Source organism: Pleurodeles waltl, chromosome 4_1 (genome assembly GCF_031143425.1).
Source record: "Pleurodeles waltl isolate 20211129_DDA chromosome 4_1, aPleWal1.hap1.20221129, whole genome shotgun sequence".
In the NCBI taxonomy this organism is placed as follows: Eukaryota; Metazoa; Chordata; class Amphibia; order Caudata; family Salamandridae; genus Pleurodeles; species Pleurodeles waltl.
In genome coordinates, this window is record NC_090442.1 from 700,614,208 (window position 1) to 700,626,989 (window position 12,782).

Genomic DNA, 12,782 nt, shown 5'->3' on the forward strand with positions numbered 1-12,782 from the left:
TTCAGCTGACGCCTTCTACTGAACACCATTCGGAGGATATATACATATGTATATATGGAACAGGGCTTAAGACGATTAGGATGGTCAACTTGATAGATACAATGTTACTGTATTTCTTGTCAAAATATTTTTGGAGAGATTAACTGTACCACTGATCTATTTTTTATATCTTCTTTATTTTTAGGGTGATGTTTATGATGATCCCAATAAGTCCTGTTACTATTAATATTTCCCAAAGTTTTACCTCTGCCCACTATTAGAACAATTTTAATTTTACCTTGTTTTTTATGTCTCCTTTTTTATACTCCTCTATCGAATGTTTGTTAAATTATTTTTATCCCAGCATTATCCTTTTTTCTATATTTCATATTTTTGTAGCTGACTTCCTCCTCTCTGTACTCTTCTATAGTTTTCTTCTGCTTTGTTAGTAAGTTTTTCCTCTACTTTATATATCTTGTGGTACTGTAAGACTAGGAAACCAGATTCTTTGTACTCTACTGTCTTCTGTGAAGACTGCAGGGCCAAATAAACTAGTATTATTCACCATGTATGTTTGTTGCAAAGGCTTTCTTTTGCTTGCTCATGCACAAACAGTTGAAATGAGAGAGTGTGCATAGTCATGGTGGACCCTCTTTGGACAACATGATGTCTTTTTGCAGCCTTGTATTAACAGCCAAGTGAAGGATTAAGGTCTCAACCAAGGCATGCCCTTCTGCATTTTTGCTCACATGTGCAAGTGGAAACCTTTCATACACTTTTTTTAACTGGTCCTATAGCAGATGCAACAACGGGAGAGCTTGGCCCATAATACTGTTCTTCTTGCTGACTTCCCTGTGAAAACCTCCAAAGAAAGTATCATATGTGTCAGGCATTTGACTATGCCCCATTTGTTCGCATTCATGGTCATACTTTTTCACAATTGCTTTCCCTCCATTTTGAATGATATAGGCCCTCATTACAACCCTGGCGGTCGGTGTTAAAGTGGCGGTAATACTGCCAACAGGTCGGCGGTAACAAAATGGAATCACGACCATGGCGGAAACCGCCAACATAGACAGCCACTTTAACACTCCGACCGCCACTGCGGTAGAAACAAACACAGCGGCGCTAACGGCAAACAGACAGGCCCCAATGTACCGCCCACTGTATTACAACAGGCCTATCCGCCACCTCTTCTGGGGTGATACCAACGCCATCAAAAGCATGGCGGAAACAGTCTGTGGAACGGAAACCAATCACCTCTAAACACCCAACGAGGAACCAGGATGCCATGCAGCTCGATTTACAGGTCGTGCCCATGTTGGTCGTACCAGGAGCAGCAAAGATGCCGGCGACGACCACGGTGAGTACTGCACCTAGCACACAGGGGAGGGGGGAGGAAAGAGAGAGTGACACACACACACGCAACACACAACACCCCCACCCTCACCCACAACAACATACACACAAATACATGCAGCAACATTACATTTACACCCCATCACCCCCTGGAAGAATGCAAGTACAAAATGAAATGATTGTAACAAGTGTAATCATCGAAAATTCAGATAGGCCAAGATAACTTTAAATCATCAGTATATACAAATATGTACAGCAACTACACAAGTCCGGATAGTGTCTCAATCATTGTCCGTGGACCACTGGTCTCTCAAGTCTCTCAAATGGGTGGGTTGCCCACTGCTTTATCTTGGGGAGTGCAAAGCCACAGTCTCTCACGTCTCTCCAGTGGGTGGGTTGCCCACTGCTTTATCCTGAGGAGTGCAAAGCCACAGTCTCTCAAGTTGTTGACATGTTCCAGTGGTTCTGGAGGGGGCTTGGTGCCCAGAGTGCTTCATTCTGCCAAGGACTGTGTGAGTGAATGCTTTTCTCCACTGGTGCTGGAGGGGGCTTGGTGCTCAAAGTGCTTCATCCTGCCAAGGAAAGGGTGAGTGGATGCTTTTCTCCACTGGTTCTGGAGGGGGCTTGGTGCCCATATTGCTTCATCCTGCCAAGGAAAGGGTGAGTGGATGCTGTTCTCCACTGGTTCTGGAGGGGGCGTGGTGCCCAGAGTGCTTCATCCTGATGAGGAAAGGATGAGTGGATGCTTTTCTCCACTGGTTCTGGAGGGGGCTTGGTGCCCAGAGCGCTTCATCCTTCCAAGGAAAGGGTGAGTGGATGCTTTTCTCCACTGGTTCTGGAGGGGGCTTGGTGCCCAGAGCGCTTCATCCTGCCAAGGAAAGGGTGAGTGGATGCTGTTCTCCACTGGTTCTGGAGGGGGCTTGGTGCCCAAAGCGCTTCATCCTGCCAAGGAAAGGGTGAGTGGATGCTGTTCTCCAATGGTTCTGGAGGGGGCTTGGTGCCCAGAGTGCTTCACATGCAGTGTGGAAGGTCCCATTCCCTCACCTGGGTGTGTGTGCCACGGGATTGCCTGGGAACAGGTAGCATGATACTCCATGGAGGCAGAGACACACTCCACCCTGCTGCGACTTTGCCCGCCACCTTCTGGTACAAACAGTGCTGGGTGTCGTGCCTCAAGTAGTCTGTGCAGGATCCAGGGCATTTCCTCCAGCCTCTGACGGCTGTCCACTGGGAATGTTAGCCATGTTGGCTGTGGTGGCACTGTCTGAGCACGTTGCGGGGCTGGTGGCGGTGGTTGCAGCAGTGTCTGTGGGGGAGATGCTGCCGGTGATGAATGTGTCAGCACCTGTACGTCTCCTGCAGCCTCGGACGGCTGCCCACTGGGTATGATGCTGGGGACTGTTGCTGAGGCGGCAGATGTGCAGGTGGTGGTGCAGGTGGTGTTGCAGGTGGCGTTGCAGGTGGCGGTGCAGGAGGCGGTGTCCACCGCCGTACAGGTTGCTGTTCTGGTTGACAGAAGGGGTGACTCTAGTCCCGCAGCTGGAGGCTCCGTGCCCTGTCCTGACTTCCCTTTAGCCTTGTGTCCCTTCCCCACCTTGGATGTTGCTGCTGGTCCCTTGGCACTGTCCCCTTTTGGCATGGAGGAGGCCTTGCTGGGTGGTTGGTGCAGCTTCTCCATACAGCATGTGGGCACCTTCTTCACCTTGGCAGGTGGCAGAATGGGCTGATCCTTGGCCTGGCTAGGTGGCACACTGGTATCCCTGATGGGTGCCACCCGCAATGTGACCGGACTTGCTGAGACCACAGTGCTGGAGGATTTGGTGACTGAGGTGCTGGGCTGGGACCTGGACATCCTGGCCATAGGGGAAGGACGGGGGGAGGGTGTAGGGAAGAGGTCAATGTTAGCCAGGAAACATTTTTCAGACACAATGGGACGGGAAGATGGAGGGGGTTTGGGAGTGGAGGAAGAGGGAGTGGTTGTAGGAGGTGTACGTCTGCTGAATTTGGGTGAAGGTGCATGGGCCGGAGGCTGTTGTGAGGTGGATGGCTGTTGGGTGGGTGTGTGCCTGCGTTTCTGTAGTTTGGGGGGAGGGCTCACAGACACACTGGAAGAGGACACAGAGGACGTGTGCATGGTAGTGGGGGTGGTGAGTGCACGTGACCAGTTTGTGGAGATGGGCATGCTGATGATGGAGGTAGTGGCTGAGGATGTAGCGCATGCAGGTGTGAGTGGAGACGAGACTGGGAGGGAGGAGGAGGATGTGGAGGAGGGGGACACAGTGGAGGCAGTGGATGTTGGTGTGTCTGCATGGGTATGGTGCTTGTGTGAGTGCCTGTGGGATGTGTGGTGCTTATGTTTGCCTGAGCTACTTTTGTGTGTTGATTTGGGTGAATGCTGGTCTGATGGTGTGCTTGGGACAGGCTGAGGTAGAGGGGATTGGGTCTGGGTAGTCAAAATTGGAGGGGGGAGGCTGGACACAGGGACAATGGCTGCCATCAGTGCTGAGGCCAGAGCCTGAAATGCTCTCTGTTGGGCCACCACGCCAGAATGAATGCCCTCCAGGTATGCATTTGTTTGCTGCAAATGCCTCTCGACACCCTGGATGGCATTCAAAATGGTTGATTGCCCAACAGTGAGGGATCTCAGGAGGTCAATAGCCTCCTCACTGAGGGCAGCAGGGCTGACTGGGGCAGGGCCTGAGGTGCCTGGGGCGAAGGAGACACCCACCCTCTTGAGTGAGCTGGCACAGGAAACGCGATGAGGGGCTGCTGGGAGGGCGGTGCTGGTAGTGGGGATGGCAGCTGTACCTGTTGCTGCGGTGGGCACAGAGGTGCCCGCCACCGCAAGGGAGCTCCCATCAGAGGAGGAGTCGCTGTTGCTGGTGTCTGCTCCTGTCCCCGTTGTGGAGCTCCCCTCGCCCTCCATCCCACTGGTGCCTTCAGACTCCATAAATTCACCCTCCAGGGCCATGTGGGTTGCAGCTCCCTCCTGCTCCGGTGCGAATGCTCCTCCGGCAGATGATGCTAATGCCCACAGGGACAGGGTGACAAAAGAAAAAGGGGGGGAAAGACACAAGAAACACATGGTCAATGCCTGCAACACCACTTACTGTTGGCGGACACAACACACAGGAAGCATACCTATGCACTAGTGCATGCACTAACAGTGCAGGGGAAAAGCACATGCCCATGGGGGACTCTGCTCAGGCCCATTTCATGCACAGCTGGAACCCATAGGAGCCTGACTAGGTGTAGAGGGCAACTACCACCTTTGGGGTTGGCGTGGCACTGAGCCTGCAAAACAATGGATGTACCTTGGCGCGTCTGCCCTGGCCTAGGGGAACCCACAGCCCACCGCCCCCACCCAGACACTTTGTCAAACGCGCTGAGTCAGCTGAATGAGACTGTACTCACCCCCTTGTGGCTGCTGTGATGCCCTCAAGCGCCCATCCAACTCAGGATATGCCACCGCCAGGATCCGGTACATCAGGGGGGTCATGGTGCGACGGGCACCCCTTCTACGTTGGGAAGCCATCCCCAGCTGGGCCTCTGCCATCTTCTTGCTCCAGCAGCGCAGGTCCCATCTTTTCCGGCAGTGGGTGCTCCGTCTATGGTAGACCCCCAGGGTCCGCACTTCCTTGGCGATGGCACGCCAAATACCCTTCTTCTGGTGGGGCGCTGACCTAGTGGAATAGTGAAGTAAAAATGGATGTTACTCCCCCGTACAGTTCTTCTCACTCATTGGCCACAAACCTCCCACCCTGGCCCATAAAAACATACACTCACCATCCTTACATGCTGGCCTGTGCCCCCCCTCTCTTCCATCCACGACACTCCATACAATCATGTGCCATCCACTATGCACACAGTTTACTCACCTGTTTGTCCGGAGGACTGTAGAGTAGCGTGTACTGGGGGAGGACCCTATCCACCATTTTCTCCAACTCCTCCGCAGTGAAGGCAGGGGCCCTTTCCCCAGACACTGTAGCAATTGTCGCTTCCTGACTCAGGTCACAGCAGAACTTGCAGTGTAGGTCCTCTCCTGTTGAAGGTCAGGTATCAAGTGAGTGAACAGATAGAAAATGGCGGTCACATCCGCGGCGGTGCGTACCGTCACCGCCGGCGTACATTGTCATTGGCTCCTGGAACCCATATGCCCAATGATAACCAATGCTGAATTGCACAGCGGTCTTCGACCGTCTACCGCGACGATGCACAATGCCAGTGCAGTTACCTCATTTCCCCTTGTTCCTCCTTACAGTTCAGGCAGCCGCCATTTCAGGTGGCCACATGGAAGGCCAACTAACTGTGTCACAGCACTTTTGACCATGAATACGGACAGACAAAGGCACACAAAGATTAGTTCACGATTGTGCTAAACAGCCTTGTGAAACCTATGTGGTGTATTACCCTCTGCTTACCCTTCTCCTCCATAGAGCACATCCGCTGGGGCAGGTGATGAGATGGCGGCATCCTCAGGTGTACAGACCCCTGATGGACCTGTTGACAATGGAAGACAGACATATCATTATCACTTACAGATTTGATCATGTCACAATCCAGGAACTGTGTGCCCAGTTGGAGCCAGACCTGATGTCAGCTATCTGCCATCCCACAGGAATACCCCCCCCCCCCACAGTGCAGGTCCTGTCAGAACTCCATTTATTGGCCAGTGGGTCATTTCAAACAACAGTGGCCATTGCTTCAGGGATGTCACAGTCAATGTTCTCTAACGTGTTGTCCAGAGTGTTGTCTGCCCTGCTGAAACACATGCGCAGCTACATCATGTTCCCTCAGGTGGAGGATTTGCCCACAGTGAAATGTGACTTCTATGCCCTGGAACATATCCCCAACATCATTGGTGCCAATGATGGTACACATGTGGCATGTGTCCCCCCCGCGCAGGAATGAATAGGTGTACAGAAACTGTAAAAGCCACCATTCTATGTATGTGCAGATTGTGTGTTTGGCAGACCAGTACATTTGCCATGTGAATGGCAAGTATCCTGGCTCTGTGCATGATGCTTACATTTTGAGAAATAGCAGCATCCCTTATGTGATGGGCCAACTCCAGAGGCACCGGGTGTGGCTAATAGGTGAGTCCAAGGTCCCCAAACTGTTTAAATAGGTGTCTGGGTATGGGAGAGTCCCTAATGTTTGGAGGATGTCTAACAGTTGTCCCTCGATATTTGCAGGTGACTCTGGTTACCCCAACCTGTCATGGCTACTGACCCCAGTGAGGAATCCCAGGACAAGGGCAGAGGAAGCTACAATGAGGCACATGGGTGAACTAGGAGGATAATAGAGCGCACCTTCGGCCTCCTGAAGGCCAGGTTCCGGTGCCTCCATCTGACGTGGCTCCCTATACTACTCACCCAAGAAGGTGTGCCAGATCATCGTTGCATGCTGTATGTTGCATAACCTGGCTTTGCGATGCCAGGTGCCTTTTCTGCAGGAGGATGGGCCTGATGCTGGTCTTGTGAGAGCTGTGGAGCCTGTGGATAGTGAAGAAGAGGAGGCAGAAGAAGAAGATATAGACAACCGAAACAAGATCATCATGCAGTACTTCCAGTGAGACACAGTTAAGAGGATGGAACTGGTTCCCACATCTCATACTATTGTAGGACCTAGCATAATTCTGCATTTTTACCTCTGTGTATGGACCCTGACATGTCACTTTGGCTTTCCATTTCACAGATCTGGGTCCCACTTTGTGCCCTCTGCTATGTTTACTGTTGCCCAACAACTGCGTAACATGAACATTGACATTGCTATATTTCTGAAAGATTGCAATTACACATTTGTAAAAGTACAGACTGACTCCAGATTGATTTGTGATTCAAGGGTGTTTATTTCTGTGCTAATAAGTGGAGGGGTGTGTGCAATGGGCTGGCGTGATAGTGAGGAATGTCCATGGTAGAGTTCAATCTCTTGGTCTCACAGGTGCATTGTCCAAGGGGGCATAGGAAGGGGAGCAACTGCAGTTTAAGGTGGACAGGGTGACAAAGTGGGACAGAAGGGTGACAATCAGGAGAGTCTTATTTCCTGGCGGGGGTCTTGGCAATGTTCTCTGCCTTGTTCCTGGATCTCAGGGACCATTTGCGGGCTGGTTCTCCTTCTGCAGGGGGTAGGGTGCTGGTCACCTGTTGGTCCTGTGGCGGGGCCTCCTGTCCACTAGCACTGGCAGAGGTGGAGGGCTGCTCATCATTCAGGCTAGTGTCAGGGGCCCGTTTGTGTCCCAGTGTGTCCCTCATGGTGTTGGCCAGGTCTGCCAGCACCCCTGCAATGGTGACCAGGGTGGTTTTGATGGACTTCAAGTCCTCCCTGATCCCCAGGTAGTGTTCCTCCTGCAGCCACTGGGTCTCCTGAAACTTGGCCAGTACCGTGCCCATGGTCTCCTGGGAATGGTGGTATGCTCCCATGGTGTTGGAGAGAGCCTCGTGGAGGGTCAGTACTCTGGGCCTGTCCTCCCCCTGTCGCACAGCAGTCCTCCCAGCTTCCCTGTTATCCTGTGCCTCTGTCCCCTGAACCGTGTGCCCACTGCCGCTGACCCCCAGTCCCTCATTGTCTTGGGTTGGTGGGCTTGCCTGGGGTCCCTGTAGTGGTGGACATACTGCTGATTGTTGTGTCCTGGGGACAGTGGCATGGGCCTGCTGCGAGGGTGCTGTGGTGTTGTTTCCTGAGGGGGGAGGCTCTGTGGTGGTTTGGGACTGTGGCAGGGTAACCGACTGTCCAGAGGTCCCAGATGGGCCAGGTTAGTCATCATGATCCAGGTGTGCAGAGCTGCTGTCATCACTGTGGGCCTCTTCTGAGGGGGGACTGGATGTAGCTTGCACCTCCTCTTCGGTGACATTGGGTAGGGGTCCTATTGGGATGCAAATGCATTGTCATTGTATCTGTGTGTGCCATCTTGTGAAACAGGCGTGTTTCCCTTTTAGAATTGTGCTTTCCCTGTCGCCTTGGCCTTGTGTGATTGCTGATTGTGTGGGGTGGGTGAGTCTCTCTACTTGGCATGCTGTGATGATGGGTGTCCATGCAGGTCTGTGATGGGGGTCCATGCATTGGTGTAGAATGCAGTGCTTGGTATTGGGATGGGTGGGTTGTCATAGTGGGGTATATGTGAGGTGGTGGAGTGATGGGGGTGAGGGTAGGGGTAGGAGTTAGTGATGGCATGCAGGTAGGGGGATGATAAAGTAGTAAAAATTTGACTTACCAGAGTCCAGTCCTCCTGCTACTCTTGAGAGGCCCTCAGGATGCATTATTGCCAAGACTTGCTCCTCCCACGTTGTTAGTTGTAGGGGAGGAGGTGGGGGTCCACCGCCCGTTCTCTGTACTGCTATTTTACTGTCTTGAGACCACGGAACGCACCTTCTGCCGTAGGTCGTTCCACCTCTTCCTGATGTCATCCCTGGTTCTTGGATGCTGTCCCACGGCAACGACCCTGTCGATTCTCAGCCATAGCTCCATCTTCCTAGCAATGAACGTCTGCTGCACCTGTGATCCGAATAGCTGTGGCTCCACCCAAATGATTTCCTCCACCATGACCCTTAGCTCCTCCTCAGAAACCCTGGGGTGTCTTTCAGGTGCCATAATGTGGTGTGAGTGATATGTGTGAGGTGATGTGTGGGGTAAGTGTTGTGATGTATAATGTGATGTGCGTGGATGGTGTATGAGTGATGGTGTTCTGTGCCTCTGAATGGATGTGTGCTCTTTGACTGTCTCTTTGTGCTTGTCCTATTTTTGTTGGTCGTAAAGGGTTGTGGGTAATGTGGGTGTGTGTTTTATAGTGGTGTGAGTGTGTGGGTGTGGTGTGTGTGTCAGGTGTTGTGTATTTTGAATTGTCCAATGTGGTGTAGTTTTGTAAGTGTGTGTTTATTTTGAGCGCAGCGGTGTGTACCGCCAATGGGTCATGATACTGTGGGCGTATTCCTGTTGGCGTGATGGTGTGGGTTTTGCTATCGACACTTTATCACTGACCTTTGGTGTGGCAGACTTGTGTGGATTTCTTTACAGTGGCGGATTTCTTGGTGTGTGTCATAATACCCATAGCGGAATACCGCTGGGGTCACGGTATGTTGGCTGCCGTCAGTATGGCGGTAGGTGGCATTTACCGCCAAAGTTGTAAAGAGGGCCTATGTCTTCTTTTTTTAGAAAGTGTGGCACACCCAGGTTGATTCAATGCACCACAAACAGGACGCCATGACCTTGATTATATTACTGCTATTGTCTGTTGCATCAAATCCAATTCTGAGACCTCCGGGTTGCAGCCATTCACACACCTTGCTGTTAAAGTCTTCCAAGATGTTTGCATCTGTATGAGATTTATCCGTGGTGAACATGGCTGCTGTTGCATTCCACTGAATGCCCTTAATAGTATCTTCAGTGCTGAGACATATAGACAGCTGTTGTCTACCCCCCACAAAAGAGATCCAGTATGCAGAGATGCACATGTGATCTGTTGCTTGACATCTGGTCTACATGTCTGTCATCAGGTGGATAGTCTGAAGAGCACTTTGCTGCAAAGCTTGTCGAACCAATTGCAGCACATCCCGATGGAGTGCTCGAACAGCAACTCTTGCAAAATAGGTCCAACTTGGATCCTTCCATTTTAGGCAGATGGCCACCACAAATTCTAAAAACACCAATCCTTCCACAAAAGAAAAAGGGAGGAGGACCAGGGCTAACATTTTAGCTAGCTTCCCATTGTACAAGCGTGCCTTTGGGTGGTTGCAGCTGTAGGGCTGACTGGATTTTCTTCTTTTCTGAGGCCACTGAAGCAGGTGACTTCCGAGAAGTAGGAGGTGGTAGACTCAACATGCATCTTGGGATAGTCATTGTATGCCGTGGTGTTTCCATCTGACTCTTATGCCATTTTGAGGTTGCTAAGGCAGGTGATACTTGTGCACTGCTGGGGACAAAGCTGCTCTGCGTAAAGAGGTCACACTCTTATTCCTCATCACCTCCCCCCATGATTGGCACTGATGACTCCCTGCTCTCCTCACCTTCACCACCAGCACTTTGTCAACATTTTGTTTAAGGTGCTCCTCCCACCGGATTGTGTGATGCTTTTTTATATGGGTTGTTTGACCTCCAGTATCATAGTGTGAACCAGGCTTACCTCGACAAACAGTCGTGTGGCAGATAGAGCATATTGAAATTTTATCCTCCTGCTTGCCAATTGTAAAAAAATCCCAAACTGGGGAAAAGAACCTTCTTAGTGTGCCAGTGCCAATGCCTGAAGAAGTGGAGATAGGTGGGTTTGTCATTGATTGTCCCTCTGTAGTGCATAATTCTACTGGGGTTGGAGTTGATACAGGTCTCAGCAGGTGCCTTACAAATATGGGAGCTGGCACTGGTACATGTGCCACTTAACTCGGAGCAGGTTGAATAGAAGTTGGAATGTTGTCTCCTCTGCGCCATCTTCCATAAAAATGAATGGCTCATCATCATCCTCCTCATCCTCTTGATTAATTCTAAGACTTTTAGGAACTTTTCATTTCCCTTGCCTCTCCTGGTGTGTCTCAGACTCTGTCGGGTCCATATCCAGATCATCAGAAGTGGTGCTTGGAGAAGGTAGTAGAATACCCTTCCTTTTTCTTGCTGGAGATCTGGGTGCCAATGATTCTAAAAAAAGAGGAGGTTTTTGCTCAGCAGGAAGCTAAACCTCCTGTTCTGTTCCAACTTCAGGAAGATCTATTATTGCTATCGGCGGCTGCTGTCCACTTTGCTATGTTTCCTGAAACAACTGGGAACTACTTTGCAAAACGGACAAATCCAATTAAACGTCACTGCTCGTCAGTGTCACTATGCTTGCAGTGGCTGCCTTGCTTGCAGAAATGGGCTTGACTTAGGTTGGGGTGGTGCCATTGATGTGGGAGTGCTGCTCCCAGCTTCCTCCTCAGAGGCTGGTGCGGCAGGCACAGGATTCTGGAAAAAGGTTTTGGTTGGCACACTAGCGGTTGAAAGCTGCTTCTACTCACTGGCCACTTTCTTGGCAGCACCTTTTTTTGAGGCCATCTTAAAGCTGTCGGTTGGCAGTGGCATTGAGCTGCACAAGCAGAAGAGATTAGATGACTAATGTCACATGTTTTGGGGTCACATGTCTTTGTACAGGCCCTCCAGTACTGTGGGTGATGTCTCTTCTCTTGTCACCTAAAAGCATATAAGCAAATAAAAAACATTTAGTGAAACGTGGCATTCTTTCCATTTGAATAAATACAGACAATGACAATATAATTTAGTGTGGCTGGTTTTTTAAGTTATGCTAAATAATAAACAACAATATATCCACCCATTTTAAAGTCTAACCACACCACCATAACATAAAATGGCATTTCCAAGCAGGATAACAACATACAGATGTAACTCTGCTGTAGGGAGACACACGTGGCAGTCAGGAAAGTGCATGTGAAAATAGAATAATCCTAAAAAAATTAAGGCTGGTGTGAGCCTATGGAAATAAATTGTCAACAAACAACAGACCCGCTTCCTCCAGGAGAACAACACTCTGGACTCATCCCAATCCGGATTCCGCAGCAACCACAGCACCGAAACCACCCTCATCTCCTCCACTGACGACATCAGGACCCTACTTGACAACAGCGAAACCGTGTCCCTCATCCTCCTGGACCTCTCGGATGCATTCAACACCGTCTGCCACCACACTCTATGCACACGCCTCAATGACACAGGATCCGCAACAGAGCCCTGGACTGGATCACCTCCTTCTTCACCGGCAGAACCCAGAGAGTCCACCTCCCTCCATCCACTCTAAAGCCACCAAGATCATCTGTGGCGTACTCCAGGGGTCGTTCCTCAGCCCGACCCTCTTTAACATTTACACAGCTCCGCTCACAAACATTGTCAGATCACACAACCTCAACATCATCTCATACGCTGATGACACCCAGATGATCCTCTCCCTCACCAAGGACCCCACCACCGTCAAACCCAACCTCTGAGAAGGAATAAAGGCCATTGCCGAATGGATGAAGAACAGCTGCCTGAAACTGAACTCTGACAGAACTGAGGTCCTCATCCTCGGCTCCACTCCCTCCACCTGGGACGACTCCTGGCGGCCTGCCACACTGGGAACCGCAATGACACCCACTGACTAAGCATGCAATCTGGGGTTCATCCTGGACTCATCGCTATCAATGACCCAGTAAGTCAATGCCGTCTCTTCCTCCTGCTTCAACAACCTCCACATGCTTCGGAAGATCTACAAATGGATCCCCCCCCGGAACCAGAAGGACGGTCACCAAGCCCTCGTAAGAAGCAGACTGGACTACGGCAATGCCCTCTACGCAGGAACCCCGGCCAAGCTCGAAAAAAGACTGCAACACATACAGAACGCATCCGCACGCCTCATCCTGGACATCCCCCACCACAGTCAAATCACAGCCCACCTGAGAGACCTGCACTGGCTCCCCGTCAACAAGAGA